Genomic DNA, 24,290 nt, shown 5'->3' with positions numbered 1-24,290 from the left:
GAAAAGTGTTAGAAAGACGTAAAATAAACGTTAAAAGAACGTAAAAAAACATGTGTGCAATGGCGGGAAGAACTACCCGAAATGCTGGATTTCTGGCATATTTAACGATAACCTGCCGGTACGGTTGGCGTGATGGTGTTCAGCTATTTTAAAATATGCTCACGCTGAGGCAGGTGAAATAAAATAAATTTCTAACCTGATTGATGGTCGTCTTCCTCGCGTTTCTAAAACGCTCGTGTATCACAAAACAGACACTCGTTATGGAGCTGGGAATGAGTTTACCTATGAATGAACCGTGTTAAAAGTTACTCTTTAGATTGCAATAACGGGTCATAACAAAGCTTCAATCGGTAACAAGATGCTAAAAGCGGTGGTCGCTTACCTTGAGTTTGCTTGTGTTACGCGCGTGTCGAAAGTAGAAAGCTGTGTGTGAAGTTACGGTTTCCATGGAATCGTTATAAACACTGACGTAGGAGTCAGGTCTTGACTGATGGTGAAAAAATACTAGTGAAGGGGAATAAAGAAAAAATACTACCAAATCGTGATTCATTCTGACTGAAGACCAACTAAATTATGGTGTGTCATGCGGATGTGGTTTAAAACACCCGTTGTGTTTATACTGTACCCACATAAAATATCACCATGCAATTCGATGATATATCACACACAACCGATCAACGGGCAGAAACTTTCTTATTTACGGAAGAAGATACACACCGAATTTATTCTCTTATCCAAGAACCTGAAAGTACAAGTACAAGTACAGGCTCAACCCAGTCAAACATCAAACAACTATTATACATGTCTAAACGCATTGTTAACCAACGTTTGCATGCTAGCACATTAATCAAATACCACAAGGTACAACGCATCCCTCGTGGATTAAGGATATCTCTCAAATCTACTCTCTGTAAAAATACCACAAGGTTCACTGAAAAGTGGTTCGCTATACTGAACAAATGTTCATTGGACTTAATCCTATTAATAATTGAGGAATTGGCAAAACTCATAGAGGAGTTAAATAAAGAAGTCAACCAATTGAAGCAAGAACTAAGTACCAACTTAAATAAGGATGAATGGGACGAAGTACTCAAAGACATCAACCAACAATTGGAAAATTACACAAAGGACATAAATGATCGAAAAATCAGAAAGTTCAAAAGGGATACAACCGATTACAGATTGGGAGAAGTTTATAACTGGGCCGATATATATGCACGACGAAGACAACAGAAACCAACCTCAGAGAGATCCTCTGAAGAGACATCGTCTGATGAATCACAATATAGAAGGCGTGGACCTGCTCCTGGCACCAATGATAGATCTGATCAATCACACCCTTCTACGTCTGGAAATTCACAATCACAAACTCCAATCCCTACTTCCTCTTTTTTAGAATCAAGTCTAAGACAACAAGAAGATCCAGGAGGACCGGGAACAAAAAGAAAGTTAACCACAGATCCGGTTGCCAAGAACACGAGAAGCCAGAAACCCTAGTTATCAACATTTCAAAACAACATATAACGGAATTCCAAATACAGACTCTATTGCAATCTAAAGAGTAACTTTTAACACGGTTCATTCATAGGTAAACTCAATCCCAGCACCATAATGGACAGGCCGGGAGGCTCCCCGCAGCTCGCAGTTCACCGCAGAGGTTCAGCAGCTCAGCTCACCTGCGGCCCGTGCACCGCGGCTTTGCTGCATCCACTCTTCGTCGCTGGTATCCGCTGTACCTGTGCCTGCGCGGTGTATCCCGCTACCCCAACCGCTACTGCCGCTGTTGCCGTTACTATCGGCTCCCGGTCCCCCCCGCAACCAAGAGGGTGTCGCTGCGAGAGCGGAGGAGCGGTGGCGGCGGCGGAGCGGAGGAAAGCCGGGGGGGAAAGCCGCGAGGGCAGTGGAAAGGCTGCCCGGACCCCACCTGACCCCGTCTGGACCCACGTGAGTGTTTCGGCAGCGTGAGTGTCCCAAAGGGGTAGGGGGCAGGGGGCTACGAGAGCCACAGAAGCAACGTGAGTCTCCTTCTACTGGGGGCCCGGTGCAACTACGTGGAAACATTTCTGAGTGCTGTTGCACTTACCTGCTGTGCATCCTGATCCCTGGGGCAGCCTTCCCTGTTGACGCCTGAATCTCCCTCCCGCCGTCGCAGGACAAACGCGACCGCTGTGTGGGGGGAGACGCTTGGGAAGACTACATCTCCCATGATCCTTGGCACCCCGGAAGTGCCGCATTTTCGCGCCTGAAGGCGCTACAAAACTGACACCGAGTCAAGAACCTGTCACGCACCTGAGTGGACTTGGGTCCCTTTGCGCTTCGGACTCCTCGCTGGCTGTGGTGTCTCCCTCCCGCCGTCGCCTGCCTTCCGCCGCGACCGCTGTGTGGGGGGAGCACCCGACGAAAACTACATTACCCAGGATCCCCTGCTAACGGAAGCAGGAAACACGCTTCCAGCGCGCCCGGAGGCGCTACATAACGGACCCTCCCCCCCGCGACGCGGGAAGCGCGCGGGCAGCGCCGGGAGAAGCCCGGGACAAGGGCGGGACCATCTTTGGCCATCAGTGGCCAGAAGAGGCCGGGCCGGGCCACATCTCTTGGCCCTGCTAAGTGGGTACAAGCAAGACGGGAGTATGGCTACAGGTACTAGAACTAGAGCTAGTAAATCTAGGAATGCTGTGGGAAATACAGTCATAGGCACAATGGACCAATTTATTTCCCGGGCAGTCTCCATTGTAGAAAAGGAGATAGTTTTAGCGGAACGAAGACTATCCCGGGACTCTATGGGCCTGACACACAAGCGCTCTTCTTTGGGCACCCTCGCCCTAGCCCCTAGCCCAGTTAATGCACCACCCACATCACTTGTAGTAGTCGACTCACCGGCCACTATCGAGAGGGAGAGTCGGATTAGGGTAAGCTCTGAAACGGTAATGACCATCGTACCAGACATTGCCCACGACCCAACACATTCTAACCTACCCGACTCATGTAATCCCTTGCTGGGGACCCATTACGATGACCCTGAACCTGAGATCAACTACGCCCAAAGCCCTCTTGCTACATCTAACAAGGCTTTACACCTCCCCCTTACAGCTGCACCTCCCGAAGTTGGTACCTCTTTAGCAGCGGCTTCTGCGACTGTTCCATCTGGGAAACCACTCTCAGGTTCTGCAGTACCCAGGAAAAGAAAGCGCCCTGTTAGCCCATATAGGGGGGGTTCTCTGAAACCACGCAGTAAATTAAGTAGGCATAATGCGACCAAAGGAGGTATCCCTAAAACAACTAATGCTCATACTAGAGCTTTATTATCCAGGGGCCTGTTTTGTCCGTTAGGCACACCTGTCCCGCCAGTGTCTCCTGGCACCACCCCAGTTCCACAGGCAGCGCACACTGACACTGTCCTCCGATCTTTAGACGTTGAGGGCCTACTTAGGTCTGTGGTGATGCCCCTTGCAGTCAAGATTGATTGTCTCACACGGAAATTAGCCACCCTTGAGCAATCAATGTTGGATAACTTCTATGCTGTGAAATCACTGGTCAAATTCCACTCCAAGAGGCAGGGAGAAGACAACGGAGGGCCAAGGTGTGGTACAGTAACACCAGTAACGTTGGCACCCTCGGAGCCAACATCTTGTCATACAGTTCCCGTACCTGGGAAGGCCCTACAGTCACTGCAACCTAATACAGGTATCAGTCCTGCTCCACAAACTTCTCAACCTATACCTAAACTGGGCCCCCCAAGGAAAAAATTAAATAATCAAGCAGCGATGACCTCTAAAGTTAAAGTTAACTTTGCACCCAATCCAGAGGTCATAGCGACAACCCCCAAGGTAGCTGAAAATACGCCAACCGCGCCAGAAGGAAATATAATTGCACCTAATCCCATCTCTGGCAGTCAGGTTGTGCTTAAACCTCTAGCTAAACCCCTAGCCAAATTACCACCGGGCAGGCCAAAAATTAGCACCCCCAATGTTAGCCTTCCCCCTGGGTGCCAACCGTATGTGGTAATCCTCACGGGGGTCCCGGAGCTTGAAGAGGGTTCTTGTGAGTTGTACTCTGATCTCAAACACAAGACCCTGTCCTGGCTCAGATTAAACAGACCTCTTCCAGGGCATATTGATGGTAGGTTAGCCCATGTCCGCCGTGTGGGTTGGATTGGAAATAGACGCAAGGACTTAACCGGGGACTGCATACTAATTAACTTTAGTGATCCCAGAGCAGCAGGTATGATCTGCAGCCAGCAGTCGCCACACAATTTTTGTAACATACAAACCAGGGACTTGGGGTATTTCTATCGTCCCCCCCCGTCATCCGGGTTTGAGAAGCCTTTGCCGGATGAGGGCAGAGGTGCATGGTATCCCCACTACCCAACCTTGGACGCCAGAGTAAGGGCAAGGACGCCGACCCAAGCGGCTCCACCCCATGGATGGGGTTGGTGACTCGATAATCAAGTTGCACTAAAAGCCCCTCCACCCAAGGCAAAGGGGTTGCATAAAGCAGTGAGTGTCCCCTCGTTATTAATAACCCCCCTCACGCTCCAGCCAACATCCTTCACCACCATCTCCTCCCCTTCCGACAGTAGATTTGAGTCTACTGAGCCCATGGATGGAGTAGGAAACACGGGGTCCCCAAGCAGGGTTGCTGGATGTGCAGGGCCACTGATTCGTCCTATCCTGAAGGCTATCAGTTGGAATGTGGCAGGCCTGAATAACAAGTTGGACGCCCCGGATTGGGTGGCGCTTATAGAAACTCATGCCGTCTGCGCCTTTCAAGAAACGTGGTGCGTGGAACCAAGGCATAGAGTAGGATATGCTTCCTTCTCTGTCCCGGCAGGTATTCCAGCATCAGGAAGAGGGCGCCCATTTGGTGGTCTGTTAGTCTGGGTCGATATATCATTAGGTTGGCGAGTGTATCACCATCCCCAAAAATCACCAGATTTGATGCGGCTCACCGTAACATGCCCAAATATGGTTGAGCAGTTGGAGATTTTTAACATTTACACACGAGGGGCTTCTGGGAGGGCCTCGTCACCAACCCTCCTGGCTCTAGAGGCAGCCTTGGGGGAGTGTCGTGGCAACTCATTAATTTTGGTGATGGGGGATTTTAACTGTACTTTCGAGCCTTTGATGGCCGACGAATCCTTGGACCTGTTCGACGAAGACTCGAGGAGAGGCGTTCCACCCCTCGATCTTCCAATCGTCCAAAGGTGGACTCCTAGAATTGTCCAACTGAATTCCCTCACACTCGAGTTCGGTTTAAGAGCAGCAAACGGGAGAACACGGTCAGACCCGGCGGGTGCACACACGTACAATAGGGTGGGCCACTCATCTAGGATAGATTATATCCTCTTAAACTTTTCCTTATGGGCACACTTGGAGGATATGGTAGTCTTGCCCTCCCTGGAAAGTGATCACAATGCACTGTCATTATCCCTAACATATTGGTGGAGGTCCAGTGGCTCATTAAATGGAGCTCCTGCGGCACTCCTACAGAGGTCATTGGGGGGGGTGGTCCCTTCCAATTGCCTCAGACGCTTAAAATGGGACAAGGTGGCAATTGATGAAGAAAAACTATCTTGCATCAGAGCCGTCATTGCCGCAGCCTCTGAAATCCTGGAAAATCAATCTCCTAGCCCGCATAAGATAGCAGCCATGTTCAGTGAGGTTTCGACAGCGATAGGGGACCTGTTCCTGGTCAAACCAAATCCCAAGGCAAACAAAAACCAGGTTAAGCGACAGGGCAAATTTGGCTGGTACTCACAGGCGTGCCGTGCTGGAAAAAGAGCTCTAATCATGGCAGTAAAGACTGGTGATGCCCTAGCAATAGCTGCTAAACGTAAGTCCTACAAATCCATTATTAATTTAGCCAGGAGAGACTGGGAAGACAACTTCTGGCAGGAGCTTCGCGCAGCAAGCATAGAAAAAAATGCGAAAGGTTTCTGGGATCTGTTACAAAAAAAACATAGACCCCTGGACACTGTTATTACATGCAATACAACCGAGGACCAGTGGCACTCACACTTTACGAAGCTGTATACTGCACCTGCTACAGAAGCGATGGTCTTCCCCTTACCTCAGATTCTTCAAGGTGCCGGCAATTATGAGGAGAGTCTATTTTCCAGGAAAGAGGCTGAAATTGCCATAAAATCCCTGGTTCCTCGCAAGGCAGCTGGACCCGATGGCTTACCTGGCGACCTTATCCGAATGGACATAAGCGAATGGGCTATGATGATTGCCTCGCTATTGAACGCAGTCATGGCAGGCGCCCCCCTCCCTGCTTCTTGGATGGCAGCTGAGGTGGTTCCCCTGCACAAGAAAGGTTCAAGAGACGACCCAGCTAATTACAGACCGATTAGCTTAATAGACTGTTCCCAAAAAGTGGCGGGCAAGGTCCTCTTATCTAGGATCCAGCAGTGGGCTGACGAGAATAAGATACTCTCGGATTTTCAGGCTGGGTTCAGATCCGGGACAGGAACGATAGAACAATCGCTAAGGCTACTTATGATCCACTGGAAGGTCGTCACAATTGGAAAGGGTACCTTATATCTGGCCTTCATCGACCTCCGCACGGCCTTCGATTTGGTGCCTAGAAACAACTTGTGGAAAGTGCTGTGTGACCTGGGCATGCCACCCTACTTGCTCCATTTGATCATGAGATTCCATGAAAATAACTACGCCCAAATACGTTGGGGATCAAATGGTCAAAAGACATCAAGAATTGAGGTGAACAGAGGTGTACGACAAGGTTGCGTACTTGCTCCAACCCTGTTCTCCTTATACGTAAATGGAGTGGTGGATTTTCTGACTCAGACTCCAGCAGATGCTCCACGTTTGGCAGGTCGCTTAATTCCCACCTTACTCTTTGCCGATGATACCTTACTTTTGTCAAAATCCCCGATGGGCCTCCAGCGGCTTCTTTCTGGATTTGACACCTTCTGTAAGCAGCGAGGCCTTTGTATTAATACAGACAAAACTAAGTATCTCATTTTGAATCCCCCACGCAAGCTTGGCCCCCCTCCCACACTGGGGCATGTTGCCCTTAAAAGAACTAAAACGTTTGACTATCTGGGCATTCGCTTGGTGGATACAATGAAATGGGACTGCCACTTGACCAAAATGTTGTTGAGCTTAAAAAGAGTGACTGGGGCCCTGCTGAAAGAACAGAGAGCAGCATCCACAAGACCGATAGCGGCAGTAATGGATATTTACTCCGCCAGAGGAACAAGTGCAGCACTTTACGGAGCGGAGCTCTGGGGGATGTCAAATGTGAAAGTGCTAACTCTAGCTGAGAACGCCTTCCAGAGAAGCCTAATGTCTCTCGGCCCTTCTGTTCCCATTTTACCCCTGCAATTGGACATGGGTTGCCGGGCGATTGAAGATCAAGCAAAACTACGCCCCCTGTTACTATGGGCCCGCATCTGGAGAGTGCCAGAGCTCTCAAGTTATGCGGAAGGCTTACGGGAGATAATTAACTGCCCCGGCTGGGCAAAAATAAAATGGCTAAGGGACATCAAAGCTCTACTTATAAATCTGGGTCTGGAAGAAGCATGGCACCAACAGTCAGCCCCGCCCAAATCCATGTTAAAACAAATCTATTGGACATGGGTAGCAAATAACAGGAATTCTTCCTCAACAATTTGCAAATCTACCAGAAATTTCTTGGAGCACAAAGATGCACCTATCAGAGAACTGTACCTGGACATTGTTACTGCCCCATGGGATAGATCTCTGTATTTCAAATTTAGAACAGGTCTCCTCCCGGTCATGGAGCTCACATGCCACTGGAAAATACCACACCAGACAGCGCCATGGTGTCCATTTTGCCCTCAGCGTCATGAATCTGTCCCCCATTTGTTATTTGAGTGCCCCGCCTATAAGGTCCCCCGAATGAAATGGTTAAAACCGATGTGCCTTACTTTGGGCACTAGACATTGTAACGTGGCATTACGTATTTTACTCACAGACACTCGCCCATTCTTTGCATGCGCCACCTCGAAGTATCTAGGTTGGGCATGGCGAATACGGTCAAAAAGACTTAGGCAAATTGTTTAATCATGATTTTAATTCTTTTTAGCTAATTTAAATAACCTTCCTTTTAGTCAAATGTAGAAAAATGATGAATTTTAGATTATCTAGGGTTTTTTACGTTTTTTATCTTGTATATGCTCTAAATGATCTCCAATGTATGTACGCTTTTTAAGATATTTTATGTCGAAATAAAGCCTATTTGACTTGACTTGACTTGACATCCGCATGACACACCATAATTTAGTTGGTCTTCAGTCAGAATGAATCACGATTTGGTAGTATTTTTTCTTTATTCCCCTTCACTAGTATTTTTTCACCATCAGTCAAGACCTGACTCCTACGTCAGTGTTTATAACGATTCCATGGAAACCGTAACTTCACACACAGCTTTCTACTTTCGACACGCGCGTAACACAAGCAAACTCAAGGTAAGCGACCACCGCTTTTAGCATCTTGTTACCGATTGAAGCTTTGTTATGACCCGTTATTGCAATCTAAAGAGTAACTTTTAACACGGTTCATTCATAGGTAAACTCAATCCCAGCACCATAATGAGTGTCTGTTTTGTGATACACGAGCGTTTTAGAAACGCGAGGAAGACGACCATCAATCAGGTTAGAAATGTATTTTATTTCACCTGCCTCAGCGTGAGCATATTTTAAAATAGCTGAATACCATCACGCCAACCGTACCGGCAGGTTATCGTTAAATATGCCAGAAATCCAGCATTTCGGGTAGGTCTTCCCGCCATTGCACACACGTTTTTTTACGTTCTTTTAACGTTTATTTTACGTCTTTCAAACACTCTTTTTAAGCAAAGCACTTTCTTTATTAACAAATGTCAATGAACATTCATTATTGGTCATTCAAATACGCACAGAAACATAAACCGTTTATCAACTGGTATCAGAAGGGAACTTTAAACAGACTTCTGTTCATGCACTTTTACATCAGTTCATTATCAATGTTTGACATGCTAATAACAGGTTTAAATGTATTGCCAATATTTGTTATTCTTGTACTTTCAGAAAATTAGTCCCCTGAAGAAGGGCAAAGCCCGAAATGCATTGGGCACACAATGATACTATGAATTTAATAGTATGGAACCAATTCTAATAATTGAATTCGTGAAAAATTGATTACAACTATGAAACCCGCTAAATAAAGAAAAGTACATATTGAACACAATCATCCAGAACTTTATTGAAATCTTTCAGGAGTGCAAGGTTGGGGACGTTACTCCCAAGGGAAATAATGCTTTGCTAATCAATACATACCCTTGTGTTCAGAAGGGTTACCAACCCTGCACCATCCAACCCGATGAATTACAACCACAAGTGAATACTCCTGGGGTGCTTTATTCCACATTCCAATTGGATAATCATACTAGTCATCTGCAGACCCCCATTTCTGTGATTGCTTTTAAATAAAGCAATAATCTTTTAGTTCTCGCCTGCCGACAGCGCATGTGCGGTCACTGCAAGGTGAATTGTTTACTGTGAGGGGCTTGGAGTCTGCCCATAGCTTACTGTTAGTTAGCTTCATTGTCATCCTTAGTTGCTGCTTCCTTATTGGCTAGCGCTTCCCGACTTCACTTCCTGATTAGGTCTCGCCTGACCCAGCGCATGCGCTGGTCTGGCGAGACTTATTGAGAGGGCTCCAAAAAGTGCTACCAGGCCAGCCCAGAGCTACAGTGCATGTGCGCGGGCGCGTGCGCTGCGTTTTACCGCAATTACTATCACTTTCGCGGCCGCAAGGCCGCTTTGATGTTGATCGCAATCGCGATCACTTTAACTTTCGCGGCCTCAAGGCCGCATGTTTTTTGTTTGGAGCATGAACCAAGTACTGATTTATTTAGGTTGATTAGTGTCCTTGCACTTTCCATCCAATGCTCACTGAGATTCAGGTAATATTTACTTTATTCTTCCCCTCCCAGTACCCTGTTGCTGTGCCCCCTCTTACCCCTCCTTTGTCTGTGCTGCTTCTTCCCCTCCCACCTTTGTCCGTGTTGCTTTTTACTGTCCCCCCCTGCACTTGTCAGTGTCGCTTCCTGTCCTTCCACCCTTGTTTATTTTGCTTCGATCCTCCCAACCTGCTGTTTGTTGCTTTGCTTCTTTCCTCCCGCTTATCACCCTCTTATTGCCTGTGTTGTCCCCAGTATACACCGGCCATAAGGGAGAAATGGAAAAAGCTCTATGATGCAGCCCCATCATAGTGCTCTTTTTTTTTTTTTGTGTGTAATTTTGTTTTTACTGTCCTGCTTTTTCCCATCTTTACTTTTGGCCATGCTGCACAGCCTCGCTACTGTACTACATGGCTAAAAGACACTGGGAAAGCCAATAGCTTTTGCATTGGTGAGACCTATTGGCAATGGCAATGCTTGTTTTTAAAATGGTGCCCATTTTCCTTAGAGGAAATGGAATGCTTATAAAAAACAAATTGAAGTTACACAAACATTTTCGAAGAGTTGGCAGTCCATAGGACCACTCTCTCTACTCTTAAAAAGAAAAAAGAAAAAAAAAAAAGTCTGCATTCACAAAGGTAATGGGTCCTTCGGGGACCCCTTTCTGTTTGCAAATCTGTTACTACTACCTTTCTGTCGTAGGTAAAATATTAAAGTTTTTTAGCCGGATTTCGGTCACAAAACATGAATAGATCCCATTCCGATTCACTATTTGGAAGAAACTCCCTAAAAGTGCCCCTTCCAAATACTGATTCAGTATGTAGTCTCAAACTGTGATTCAGTAATGTTACCGAATCACAATTTGGGTTTGGTTCATAGAAAAAGGTTGTTTAGCGGTCTCAAATGGTCTGATTTTGCGAATGGTACCTTTTGTGACTGCAAAAAGCCTTACTACATCTGGACTGCAATCTTCCTACTGAGTATTACTGTACTTTAATGTTGGGAGAGACCACACAAAAAACTCAAGTTGCAGAAACTTGTATATAACCGCCTACAACTTACATCACTTTTTAGGTCTCGCCTAGCGTTGCAGCGCATGCGCTGCACACTCAGTGAGATTTATTGTCAATGAGGACTTTGAGAAAAGGGCTTGAAGCCCCGCCCCTTATTTCCATTGGCTATCGTCACCATTTATGATAAACTGTGGCCTGCCATTGGAAATGACCTGTTTGGGTTGCCTCCCTTTCGCTCTTTGGGCCGGCCCATTCGGACTGGCTTGTCTGCTTTCTGTGTCTCTCAAATGCTTTACTTAACTTTGAGGAGTCACGTGTACGGCACGCTCCGGGCTTCCTGCAACCACGCTACCTTGCACTTTTGTTTTTGTTGTCCACACGCTGTCTCCTCTCCGCGCATTAGCCTCACCTCCTCGGGTTTCTTGGTACAAGGAGGAGGTCCAACTTGCATGCTGAGGGCACGGTTGTTATTGCTGGTGTTCAGCCTGGCTGGGGCGGGCGCTGTGCGCCGGGAGTTAAATTTTGTAATTAAATTGGAGGTGGAGGCCAGCTGCTCAATGGTTAGTGCCGCGGGTGGTGCCGGAGTCATGGGGCTCGGCAGCCTTGCAGCACCGCTGATCGCACCTGCTGCTCGGCCGGGCCGCCTGCGCTGTGGGGCAAAATAATGTTATGGGGGCCGACAAATACTTATTTCGGAGCCGGGAGCTTGGCCGGGCCGAGTGAGAGTGCTGCAGCCAGTGACGTCACATCACGGAGTTAAGTAACACCGAATGTGGGGGGTACAGGCAATCGGCAGAGTCGTGGCTACTTCTCTCTTCGCAGCTGTCTGGCCGGATTTTGGCTTCTTTGCTTGGCGCTGCAGTGGAAATGCGGTTTCCCTGCTGCTTTGCTTGCTTCTTGGTAAAGCTGATGTACGAGGGAGCAGAGCTCCGAAGCAGCCGAGGGCCGTCTCCATTTCACAGACAGAGCCCCACATCTCTAACCCTGTACACTCGAAACCTCAGTGTGTTATCCATTGCAAAACCAGCGACCCAAAGACTGTCCACGGCAGAGCAATCACATAGTCACTATCCTCCTGTTGGTCCCCCTTGGTGGGGAGAGTATCCATTTCAAGCACCTGAACTTGAGGATTCTCTCCGTTTCTGGCCATAGTTCTTTAATTTTGCCACTTTTGGCCTCAGAAACTGGAGGGGCTGGTGACATTCCCACAAACCGGATGTTTTCACTTTGTGACTCTGTGAGCTGATGGTTTTCCACTTTCACGAACAGTTCACATCTGGATTCACCTGGCTTTCCCTGGACGTACTGTGACCCCACACACTGCTTCACTTTAAACCGAGTTTCTGTGTGCTTCGTGTTGTGCATGTGAGGGATAGAAATGTAGGATCCCCCCCACCCCCAAAACCGTTTTGGATGATTTCTTGATGTTTGTGAGTGCCGGACTGGCATCTGTTGTTTGCAGTTCGATGCACTGTCTTTTCGGAGGGGCCGGCTGAACGTGTGCTGCCCCCGGAGGGGTGGTGCACCAAGCCCCATGCGTCTCTGGGTACCTGCCCACAAGGAGGACTAGGGATCCAGGCAAGATCAGACCCAGGAGCTGGGGGAGGAAGGAGCAACTCCGGATCCTTGTCACATGTTAAGGTCCAGACGATCCAGTCTGGTCCGGCGCTTTTGGAGAAGCCGAATGCTGAAGCAGGAGGAGCATCGGGCCGGGGGGTGTCATGGTGGCTGCTCTGCGAGCCCTGGGGCCAGGCACCGTGCCGTTGCTGGGAACGACGTGGGGCAGAATGCAGGTACTGCTGGGATCTCCAGAGGGCATAATGGAAGCCCCATGGAGACTCCTGGGGGTTGGACTGGGGACACCTCTGAAACCGACATTGGAGAAACCTCTGTGATCTCCGAGGGGGCTGGACGGAGGCGCAGAAACAAGCCTGGAGGACTTGGACAGGACGGTGACCTGCTGCCTCTTCTAGGACAACTTTCCCTCGAGCCCCCGCACCCTAGCATCCCCCCGGTCTCCCACCATGGGATCCTCCAGGTCCCCTGTTCCACCCGAACCCGAACTGAAAGCAGTCACATACTCACTTCTCAAGCGTTTACGGACCCTCGAGGCGCTCCTGGAGGCCGTGGAATCCAAAGGACCTATAGGGGGGGGGGGGGCAGTGTCTCTCTGTCCCCTCACTTGGCCGAACTATGGGTGGGCGGCTTGCCCGCATCCCCCCAGTGGCTACTCTGCAATCTCTTCCGCTGGCCTGATCTTCAACGCCCTGCCACGCTCAACTCGCTGTTGGGCTGTCAACATTTTTGAAGATCGTAGGACAGGGCCTGCTGCAACCCCTACCACTACAGTCGTCTGTGCGGGCCAGGTAAGCCGTTGAGGGGGGTTGGGTGTTGTGGGAGAGAGGGATGTGGTTGGGGGAAGAGCTTAGGGCAGTGTTCTGGGAGGTAATGTAGTGTTGATTCACGTCCTCGTGGGGCATAGTCAATGCTTCTGATGGTGGGCAGTGTGTCTCCAGAGTAGTGACAAGCCCTGTGTCCGTGAGCGAGAGGACATAGCAGTGTTGGGATGGACAACGTTTCTTCATGTGTGGGGTGACACAGCTGCACAAGATGGATCAGTATATCTATGTATGAGGGAGAGGGGGTGTGGGACAGTGCTTTTTAGGATGGATCATTGTTTCTCTGCAGGAGAGGGCGGGGCACTGTTTCTCGGGGAAGGAGGAGTAATGGGGCTTCTCAGGGTGGACGGTAGTTCGTGGAAGCCGAGCTTGGACAGACGGTGCTTCCGAAGACAACACTGGGAGAGTAAGGGACAGTGCTTCTCTGGGTGGACGTTGTTGCTGCGGGGCGGGCAGTATTGGATAGAACTTCTCAGGATGGGCACTCTTTTGGCAAGAGAGTATGGGGCTGTGCTTCTCAGGATGGGCAGTGTTGCTCCGGAGGAGAGTTTGGGTCAATGGTCATTTTTAAACTGTATACTCAGCGCAAGCATTCTCTTCAAAACTGCACCTTGCCTTTTCCTTTCATCCGACACCATAGGTTCCATTGCTGGGGCTTTGAGCAGCTTGCCGCCACTAACTGCAATAATTTCCGCTCACATGCTCTTCATAAGTTAAGCTTTTTATTACATGAAAAGTCCCGGCTGAACACAGAGAGCAACAAACCAGCAATTCTTTCCAGTGCCGTACACACGTAACATGTCCACATTCTAACATGACATTTGGCAAGTACAACGTGGTACAGTTAAAGAAAAGCACAAGGAACAATAAGAAAATATTAACAAATGTTATAATTTACATCACAATACCACGCTCACCAACATCAAGCAACATGTGCAACCCACGCTCTTGTTTTTTTGCTGTGCTAAAGTGTGCAGAAGTTTTGAATAACTTGGTGCTCCACACCCATACAGAGCACACCCCAAACATCATAAAATCACAAGCTTTTCCTGTGCATCCCCCATTTCCTCTCTCATCAGCTGCTTAAATTAATTAGCATATCAGGACAAGGAACTGGGAACATTCCTCCCCCCTCTAAACTCTAAGTAGCTTGCCCATGCGCAAGCAAACACGCAGCCTTAATCAGCACGTGCAGCTTTTATTTTGCCAGCACATTAATTTTACTTTAAGCTGCAGCATTCCTCACTCCCATTCCTAAGAAACATTTTATACATTCACATGCTCTCACTTGCAGTCCTTTCCCCAAGCAATTTTGTTTTCTCCAGCCAGCATCTTACGTTTGTCTCCCCTTCCTCATAACCTACTTCCCATTTTCAGGTTCTCCAGTGTCCCGAGGTCTTACAAATGACAATAACACCATGCAAATGTCATCATTCCACGGCATACAAAAAAAAGTAAAAAACATTGTCATTTTCTTTTTTTTTTTCTTTTCTTTTTTTATTTCAAAGTACTTTATTGATTTTCCGTAAGAAAGATAATAGAGGAATAAAGCATATGAAAGGTTATTATTCCTATGAGGGTATCAAGATGCTAACATAAGTGATCAATAGAGAGAGAAGAAGAGAAACCGGAAGAAGAGGAAAAGGGAAACTACGATTAGACTAGCGATATACTATACATCCTGGCTTCTATGCAGTTGTGGGCACAAGAGCAGTTCAATATTAATAGACCCTAACACATAACAGCCTAGTACCGGTAATAACAATTAGATAAAAGGATACAAGGGGTGGTACATTAAGGCCCGAGGTGTGGTTCAGCGACATACAGTAGTGTTCATGGCGGTTTGTAGGAGTCGAGATAAGTGTCCATAGAGTTCCACCACAACCTGGATGAGGGTTTCTACGGAGAGTTCTGCAAGGAGATGTTATCTGCCCCTCTGAGATGAGTGATCCAGTTTATCCATCCCTTATAGGATGCCTTGCTTGTATCCTTCCAGTTGGCAGAACTATTTTCACCGCAGATGTTAATAAAAGGTCAAGTAGAGATTTGTCAGCGTCAGATCTTAAGTCTGCGTTCAAGAAGGCCATTGGTAGGGTGGAAAATTCATGGATCAAGGTACAATTAAACATGTCAGTTAAGAAGGCAAAGACTTTCCCCCAAAAAGGTTTTACTGATGCACACTGAAAGATAAGATGGGCTAAATCCCATGTTTCTTTATTACAGTTCCAACATGTTGCGTCACTACGGGGACCTAAGGAGAATAATCGGGCTGGAGTCCAATATGCTTTGTGTAATGGCCAGTATTTGCTTTGGGAGAGGACCGAGGAGATCTTATTGCGTGAGACCGAGTTCCACAGTGTGGGCCATTTCTGTTTGTTTAATGTAACCGGAGCTTGTTGTTCCCAGAAGGCGGTAGTCTTATGGTTATGTTTGGAGGTCTTTGGGTGGAGAAATTTATAGATTTGGGAGACCTGGTGGCCCATTTTGTTAATATTTTAAACAAACCGTGGGATTGATGGTTGGACGGAGGTTAGCTTGGCTTTAGAGAGGGCCGTTCTGATTTTGAAGAAGTTTTAACACTCAGTGTCAGCTAGGTTATATCTCGATTGGAGGTCAGAGAATGTGACTGGGCATGAGGCATTTTCTAGTTGGTGCGGGAAAAGGATATCTTTTTCAATCCATGAGTCTAGGTATAAACTTTTGCCCTTCTACAAAACTTTGTTGTTGAACCAGATTGCTTCCATTTTGGAGCCTTTAACACTATTGTCCAGTTTCTTATTTACTCTAAGGAGTGCAATTTTTGTATTTTTAAAAATGGGCTTAAAGGTATGTGGGTAGAGCCTATTCGATGTGAGGAGAGCGAGGGGGCTTAGGTTATTGAGGATAGCTATCTCCACCTCTAACCAAACCGGGGCGTAGCCAGCTGGTGGAGAGATCCAGTATGAGCCTTGCTTTGCGAGGAAGGCTAGCTGGTATAGTCCGAAATCAGCTAGGTTTACACCACCCAAGGCTTAATCCAGTCTCAATTTTTTGATACTAATCCGTGCTTTTATACCGCGCCAAAGGAATTTGGTGATGAGGACATCTAGTTTGTGGTGGAATTCATCTGACAGTAGGAGGGGAAGCATACTGATTAGATAATTAACTATAGAGGTGATCATCATTTTGATTGTTTCGATTCTGTCCCACCACGTGATAAATTTCAGCGACCATGAGTCTAGGAGTTTTTTATTTTCCCTAATAAAGTTTTCTTATTCTGGTGGAGAGTATCCATTAGGTTACTACCAAATTCGATGCCCAGATATTTGATATAGCCTGTTTGCCATGTGAGCCCAGATTCTCCCAAAATATCCCTTGTACAATGGATGTTTAATGGTTTGAGTTCAGATTTCTCTCTGTTAAGTTTATAACCTGAGTAACTGGAGTATACCATGATTGTGTCCATCAAAGTTGCAATTGATGTTTCCGGTTGTTCTGTTATTATTATGTTATCTGCATAAGCGGCTAATTTTACCTGGGTGCCATTGATATCTACCCCCTTGATGTTCGAATTTAGTTTAATATCCTGGATGAGGGGTTCCAATGCCAGTAAGAATAAAGATGGAGATAGCAGGCATCCCTGTCTAGTCCCCTGTTGTAATGGGAAGGGTTCAGAGAGTGATCCGTTGACAACAGTCAGGGCTGATGGTTTTCCGTAGAGAGCCATCACCATGCGGATGTAGTCCTCACCTAGGTTGAAGGGGTGCATGCACCGTTCCAGAAAAGCCCAGGATACCCTATCAAAGGCCTTCTTGGCATCTAGTGTGATAGCTACTGATGGCTCTGATTTGGTAGCGGCATTCTCTAGCACATGGCACAGCAGGCGGGTGTTATCGTTGGACATACGTGCACGGAGGAAACCAACCTGAGAGCTACTTATTATTTTCGGAAGAACGGCGTTGAGTCTACCTGCTAAGATCTTAGCATATATTTTGCAGTCCACATTGATCAGGGAGATAGCTCTATAATTTTTCGGTGAATGATGATCCTTCCCTTCCTTTGGAATGAATATTATGTTAGCTTACAACATTGTGTTAGACGTGATCCCTTTAGATGAGATGTGGTTAAAGACTTGTTTCATGGTCGGTTTTAGCTCGTCTAGGAACGTCTTGTAGAACAAAGCTGTAAACCCATCCGGCCCAGGGGCTTTGTTGTCTTTTAATGTTTTAACTGCCTTTTCGATTTCCATAAACTTGATTACCTGTCCTAACCTTATTGTTTCTTCTGTGGTTAGTTGAGGCAAGTTGAGTCTATTAAGATATTTGGTGCAGTCCTCTATGTTAATGTTCTGATCATTTTTAAAGAGATCTTGATAGAATGTCTTAAAGATCCTAAGGATATCTTTGTGTTTGGTATGGGTTTGGTTGTTAGTCTTTAATGGATGAGATGGCATTCTGGTTCTGTTTGTGTTTGAGGTAGGAGGCGAGTAATTTTCCTACCTTGTTTGATTCACATAAATTAAGAGCTTTGTATTTATTAACCCAAATCCCTGCTCTTTCACTTAAGATTTTATTGTACTCCTATTTCTTTTGTGTTAGTAGGGTAAGGATCTTATTATCACTGATTTGAAAAAAATCTAATATCTCGCTGGAAGGCCAGTCTCATGATAATGATGGCAGACTTTTGATTACTCATCTGATGAAGGGAGAAGATCTAATTCACGTAGTAAATATATATTGGCCCCAACTCTGCTGATTTATCTAGTACTCTGGAAGGTTTCCCCCAGGATGACCTCATTGTAGTGGCAGGAGACTTTAATATGCCATTAGACCATATAACGGACAAACAAAGCCTGCCGCCACCTTGAACGGGAGACCAGCAGGGGCCAGGACTCATAGCCCCATAATCCTTAGTCCTATTGCCTTAGTGCGCAACGTCACTCTCGCGCCTGGAGGCGCAGTATTTAATTGCCAGTGGGCCCCTGCAGCGCGGGACGCACGCGGGCAGCGCCCGGGCCAAGGGCGGGCCCGTCCTTGCCCGTCATCGTCTGGAGGAAGCCGGACAGGTCCACCTCCCTAACATCGCAAGGACTGGAGCATCAAGCCAAATCCTACTAAGGTACTGTTGTCGACCTGCCCTGCCCTGCTGTTCCCTGCACTTGTGGAGTTTAATATTGGACTAACAGTTGTTTGCTGTTTGTTGGCTGCTATAGTTCTGTTGGGGCTAGTATTGTCTGTAGTACCCTGGTTGAGGTCCGATTGATTAACTTGTGACATGGGGAAGAGAAAAGGGACCGAGACTGGGCTGGGAGGTACCATGAGGAAAAGATTTTTTTAAAAACATTAGCCGCTGGTGCGGGGTACAGGGTGTAATGGGGGGATAAGAGAGGATGTTCTCGGTCGCATAGAGAATATTGTTGCGGATTGTGAAGATTTGTTACTCACACCTGCACCAATACCTTCTTCCCCCAATAAGGATACCACCCACACCAAGACCCATGTTCCTCAAATTCCAATGGACCCACTGTCATAGGGTACGGGAATATCCTCAATTTATTTAAGAAGGCAGCATGAAAAAGTAAAACTACCGCAGCCGTGGAAGTACGCAGTAGTAATATTCCAAGCCCCTCGTCAGCCCAAAGGGAAGAGAGCCTTCCTGACAGTGATAGTGTTACAATTGATGAGTTACCACTCAGCAATAGATTTGCTCTTCTAGCTGATGAACCTTCTACAACTAATGCTCACACAAATACGAACAGCTCCCATGCAACTAATTGCGATCTGGCTCTACAGGGAGAAATTGAAATTATCCCCGGTTGTATGCCCTCAAATCTCTAACTCCAAAGGGAAATTATAGCTCTAAGAAATAGCGTTGAGACTTTATCTACATTGGTATTCAAACTCCATCAGCAATTATAAGGCCATATTAGTTAAAACACATACCAAACATCACAATCCCCACAATTGCCACACTTATCTACCACCGTTGGCTCAAACATGGAACCTCCAGTGTCCTTTGGGAGGCGACTTGATTGCAGTGTCTTGCCCGCGCATACCGACCATCAACCTATCTCCAGCTCAAGAGCATCTAATGGTGCATCCCAAGAGCTACGTGGGCCAAATGTTGAACAAGGTAGTAAATGCATGGGGTTGCCACAGAACCGAGGTGGGCATGGGCTAATGATCGGGCCACTAGTACAGAGTACGGCTACAAGATATAATAGTGTATCTCTACCCTGCCAGCCTCCTCTACCTTTACATTGTAAGCAGAGCAACCCATCACCATTGTCAATTTACATGACTAATGTCCCTAAAGTAGACCCTCAACATACTAAGTATGAGAATGCTAATGCTCTTAAAAACAAAGCTATACATTGGTTGAGACATATTAGGGGGTGTTGGTCAGTAATTAGGGATGATATTGTTTATGCCAAAAGGTGCTCATCACATCTGAGCACAGATGATGCGATTGAGCTAAGATTAGTGTCTGAGCATCTGGTGCATGATTTAATTGCCCTAGAGATCAGATCACATCCTAGCCCCTTCACTAAAATAAGATTGAGACTAAACATCCCCTTATTACCAGTTCAAGCTGGAAACACACGTCTGCCGTTTGGGGATTCACCCATTTCATACTTATCTCAGAATGATTGACTGACCTTAGACCCCAATAAGGGTCTCCCCCACAACTCTATTAGAACTCCTATGATCCACTCTGATGTAATATCTAGAGAGCAAGAGAGTATATTAGACCATACAAAGTTCGCTTTAGTCCTTGATCCAGCACCGGTGATGAGTGATGGTATCCGGGCTAGCTGCTCGTAGACGACCATTGATTGCGAGGTATTGCCTAAACTGGATGTTCCCTCCTTTATTTTAGCTCCTACTCCTAAAGTAAATGGGCAGATTTTGAGAATAACGACATGGAATACGGCGGGTATAAGGGGGTAGCTAGACCATCTGTACTGGCAGCTCATCGCACAGACTGAGATTTGCCTACTACAAGAAACTTGGAATTTTATGACCTTCCACAGACCCGCAATACCATCAAAACAGGGTCGGCCCTCAGGAGGGCTGCTCATTTTTGTAAGTCTTGCACTAAGTTGTGATGTTAAGGAGTTGGTCACGAATAGCCCAGATGTCCTAGGGATTAGGATAAACAATGGTAAGGGTAGGACGGTCGGTATTTATAATGTTTATGCTAGGAGCACTAGAGGTGGTAGTTCTCCAACCCTTCAGGTCTTGGATAATTTAGTGGAAGCCAGGCTTGATAGTCACCCATTAATAGTTGGTGGGGACTTTAATGTAACCTTTGAACCACTCGACTGGGTAGAGGCCAATGATGTAAATGAGGAGGATACATTTTGGAGGGTACCCCCGCTGGAACTCACTCCGATTAAAAAATGGTCGCAAGCTGCACTCCAGTTAAATGTAATATCTTTAGAATACAGGTTAAGGGCCACAAATGGTAGAACAACTTCAGACAGAGGAGGAGGAATGACCTTTGTTGGACCAAATGGGTCAAGTAGGATCGAATATTTATTAGTGGATCTGACATTTTGGCCATTGGTACAGGATATGGTCCTAACTCCTTCATGTGATCGTGACCACAATCCCCTTATTCTGTCTATTTATAACCCCTGGGACAGTGTTTGGAGAGAGTACTGTCACCAGTAAGTTCAAGGATTTTAGTTTCCACTAGCAATAAACGACGACTCAAATGGCCTATGGTATTGGCGGACGAATCCAAGACTAAATCGATTAAGGATGCCTTAACTCAACATTTAGCGACTCTAACATCAGTGACCACAGACTTGCATAAACAGAGCAGTTGTAGTACCCTTCATAGGGAATTCTTTGATCGTCTGGCCTGTTTTTTCCATGCCCTGATTAATAAGTCCAGGTTATCACAGGGAAGACCTTTGGGAAGAAACACATGGTTTAATAAAGAGTGCAGGACCCTAAGAGGGAGACTGACTTGCTATTAAGAACAAAGAGCCAGCCACTATCCGTAAAGCTAGGAAGGACTATAAACAGGCGCAGGATAAAGCAAAAAAAGAATGGGATGAGAGGAGATGGGAGGAGCTAGGAGAGGCCATCGAGCATCCTGATGGTCGGATGTTTTGGTCCCTGGTGTCCAAAAATAAATTTGAACGTTCACCTCCTTTGGCTAATAATAATCCGGCTGTCAAATGGCACAAGCATTTTAGTGAGTTATATTCTAGTGGTCTCTCTATTGACAGTTCCCAGATGCTCAACGATATAGATCTTCCTGCTTGCACACTCACATTCACTAGGGAGGAAATATTGTGCTCCCTTGATGCCATTATTCCAGCAAAAGCCGCTGGCACGATAGCATCCCTAGAGACCTTTTTCGTGCTGATAAAGAACACTGGGCAACCTATTTTATGAGACTGGCCAATGATATTACTAGCGGGGAGAGCATCCCGGACACCTGGAAGGGGGCAGAAGTAATACCGATTTTTAAGAAGGGGGACAGGTCAATGCCCGCCAACTACCGTCCGTTTGATACACTGTGCCCCGAAGGTCTTCTGCCGTTCGCTCCTTAATAAAATCCAGACCTGGATGGAGGCGAATGACATCCTTTCTCCTCTCCAGGCGGGCTTTCGGCGGAAAACCGGCACCATAGACGAGGCGTTTCGCCTGGTTCTGCTGTATTGGAAGGTAGTTGTGTTGGGCAAAGGCAGTTTATACCTTGCCTTCATCGACCTTAAAACAGCTTTCGACCTAGTCCCCTGGGATTTACTCTGGCATGTCCTTCAGGACATGGGCATGCCCCTGGACTTTTTAGAACCACTTATTAGGCTACACGAGGATCATTTTGCCTGTGTAAGGTGGGGAAACCAGGGCCAAAACACTGAGCCATTTAAGATCAGGTGGGGGGTACGCCAAAGGTGTGTCCTGGCCCCTACCCTATTTTCCCTCTATGTAAACCAGGTGGCCGACCTTTTGTGTTCTTCCCCGGCCGATGCTCCCTCGCTGGCAAACCATAAAGTAACTACCCTATTGTTTGCAGACGATACCCTCCTGGTGTCTAAAACTCCTATGGGCCTACAAAAACTCCTAAACTGTTTCAAGACTTTTTGTGATGAGAGGGGTCTGGTCATCAACACTACTAAAACAAAGCTGATGATGCTAGAATCCCCATAAATCCTTTAAAGGTAACTTGTTCCTTGATAATGTTCCTTTGATTATTTGGGAATCAAGCTGTCAGAGGGAATGGCATGGAAAAAACATCTAGAGCGGGCGTCCTTGAAATTTTCCCAGTTAACTGGGGCTCTGCGACGGGAGCACTGCCTCTCTTACACCAGGCCTGTAGCCCCCCATACTTAGGTTGTATAGCTCCAAGGTAGTGAGTAGTGTGCTTTATGGGGCAGAACTCTGGGGGCTCCACTAATGTCAACATCCTCTCAACAGTAGAAAACAAGTTCCTTAGGAGTCTGGTATCTCTCCCACAGAGCACTCCCATCCTTCCCCTGAAACTTGACATGGGTATTAAACCTATTAATGATAAGGCGAGCTTACGCCCATTGCTCTTCTGGCCTGAATTGATGTCCTATGCTGCTGCCTATACAGAAGTTTCAGCATTGGATATAAACCATAAAATGGAGTGGTTTAAATATATAAATACCATGCGGGCAGACATAGGTATACCTGAGGAGCAAGAAGGTCACCCTCCCACATACTCTAGGGACACATTAAAATCACAGTTTTGGACATGGGTGGAACAGACGAGTTTCTCAAAAATACGTCACGGTTGTTTAAGTGATGTGTTCACTGATATTAAATCAGGCAGCCGGCTAGACAGTTACCTTGATTTTATAAAAGTGCCGGCAGATAGAAAATTATACACCCATTTCAGACACGGCTGTATACCAATTAATGCTTTTACTAATACTTGGCTGACAAATACATCTCTGCACAAGGGCTGTCCCTCTTGTCCATGCCCAAATGAAACAACAGGCCATGTATTCTTTGCCTGTGTTGCTTACGCCAGACCCAGAAGGAACTGGCTAACTCCGGTATGTAAAGAACTCGGGACCCATAGCCATAAAGATGCCCTACGCATCTTAAAGTCAGATGCGAGACCACTTTATGCATGTGCTGTTGCAAAATTCCTGGGTCAATTGTGGGCGATAAGGAGGGCTCTACCCACTCGCCCCTTTGGTGCAAATAAAATTTACTGAGATCTAAAAGACCAGACCAATCGGTGTGTACCCTGAGCTTGCACTTTGGATTGTAAATAATTGTTTTTTAAACCATTATCTTACCTCATATTTTTAGCTTCTATTGGTAACTTGGGAAATTTGGTTTTAAAATGGAAGCTGTTGTGCAATTGGGTTGTATATTTGTAAATTTGAGATAAAAACAAGTCATACAGGCACTAGCACTTTAGCTCTGTTTTAATAGGACAAAGCACTTAAATACTTAAACTTACTGAGCTTTGCGCCTTTTTACGTATTTGTATTCTTGTGTTAGCTATGGTGGATGTATATTTGTTTTTTAATAACTTCAAGAGTCTGTATAAGGAATATAGTACCTTTTATCTTGTTTATTGTCTTATAAGATTATTGTGGTTGCTTCTTTTATGGTACTGTAAAACTGAAATAAAGACTTTCATGATGAATGATGGATAACGGACAGACAGTCCAACTGCCACTATCACCCTACGAACTCACATGCCATACTCCAAACCATCTGCTCCAAATATAACCTTAAGGACTCCTAGCCCCTCCAACATCCAGATACTAGAGACTACACCTTCTACTCCACCCCTCACAACTCCTACACCAGAATAGACTACATTCTCATCTCCGGATCCCATACACGGTTAATTGACCACTCAGATATAGCCCCAAGACTAGTATCAGACCACTCCTGTATTAGTCTAAAACTGGCAGGGTGCCACAACGACTCCATACCTAATAGATGGCGCTTCAACAACGATGTAC

General features: G+C 46.5%; 1 protein-coding gene and 1 pseudogene across 2 annotated transcripts in view; both read left to right on the top strand.

Moving 5' to 3' along the window:
- The window catches only part of LOC146789822 (uncharacterized), a 293,115-nt gene that overhangs the window by 57,004 nt on the left and 211,821 nt on the right, over positions 1-24,290 (top strand). The gene's annotated exons all lie outside the window — the stretch shown is intronic.
- LOC146789823 (SMAD family member 6-like) lies at positions 12,574-15,855 on the top strand (annotated as a pseudogene).

This window comes from Triturus cristatus, chromosome 10 (assembly GCF_964204655.1).
Source record: "Triturus cristatus chromosome 10, aTriCri1.1, whole genome shotgun sequence".
Taxonomy (NCBI): domain Eukaryota; kingdom Metazoa; phylum Chordata; class Amphibia; order Caudata; family Salamandridae; genus Triturus; species Triturus cristatus.
The sequence above is the reverse complement of the archived record's forward strand: the minus strand, read 5'-3'. Positions and strand labels throughout refer to the sequence as shown.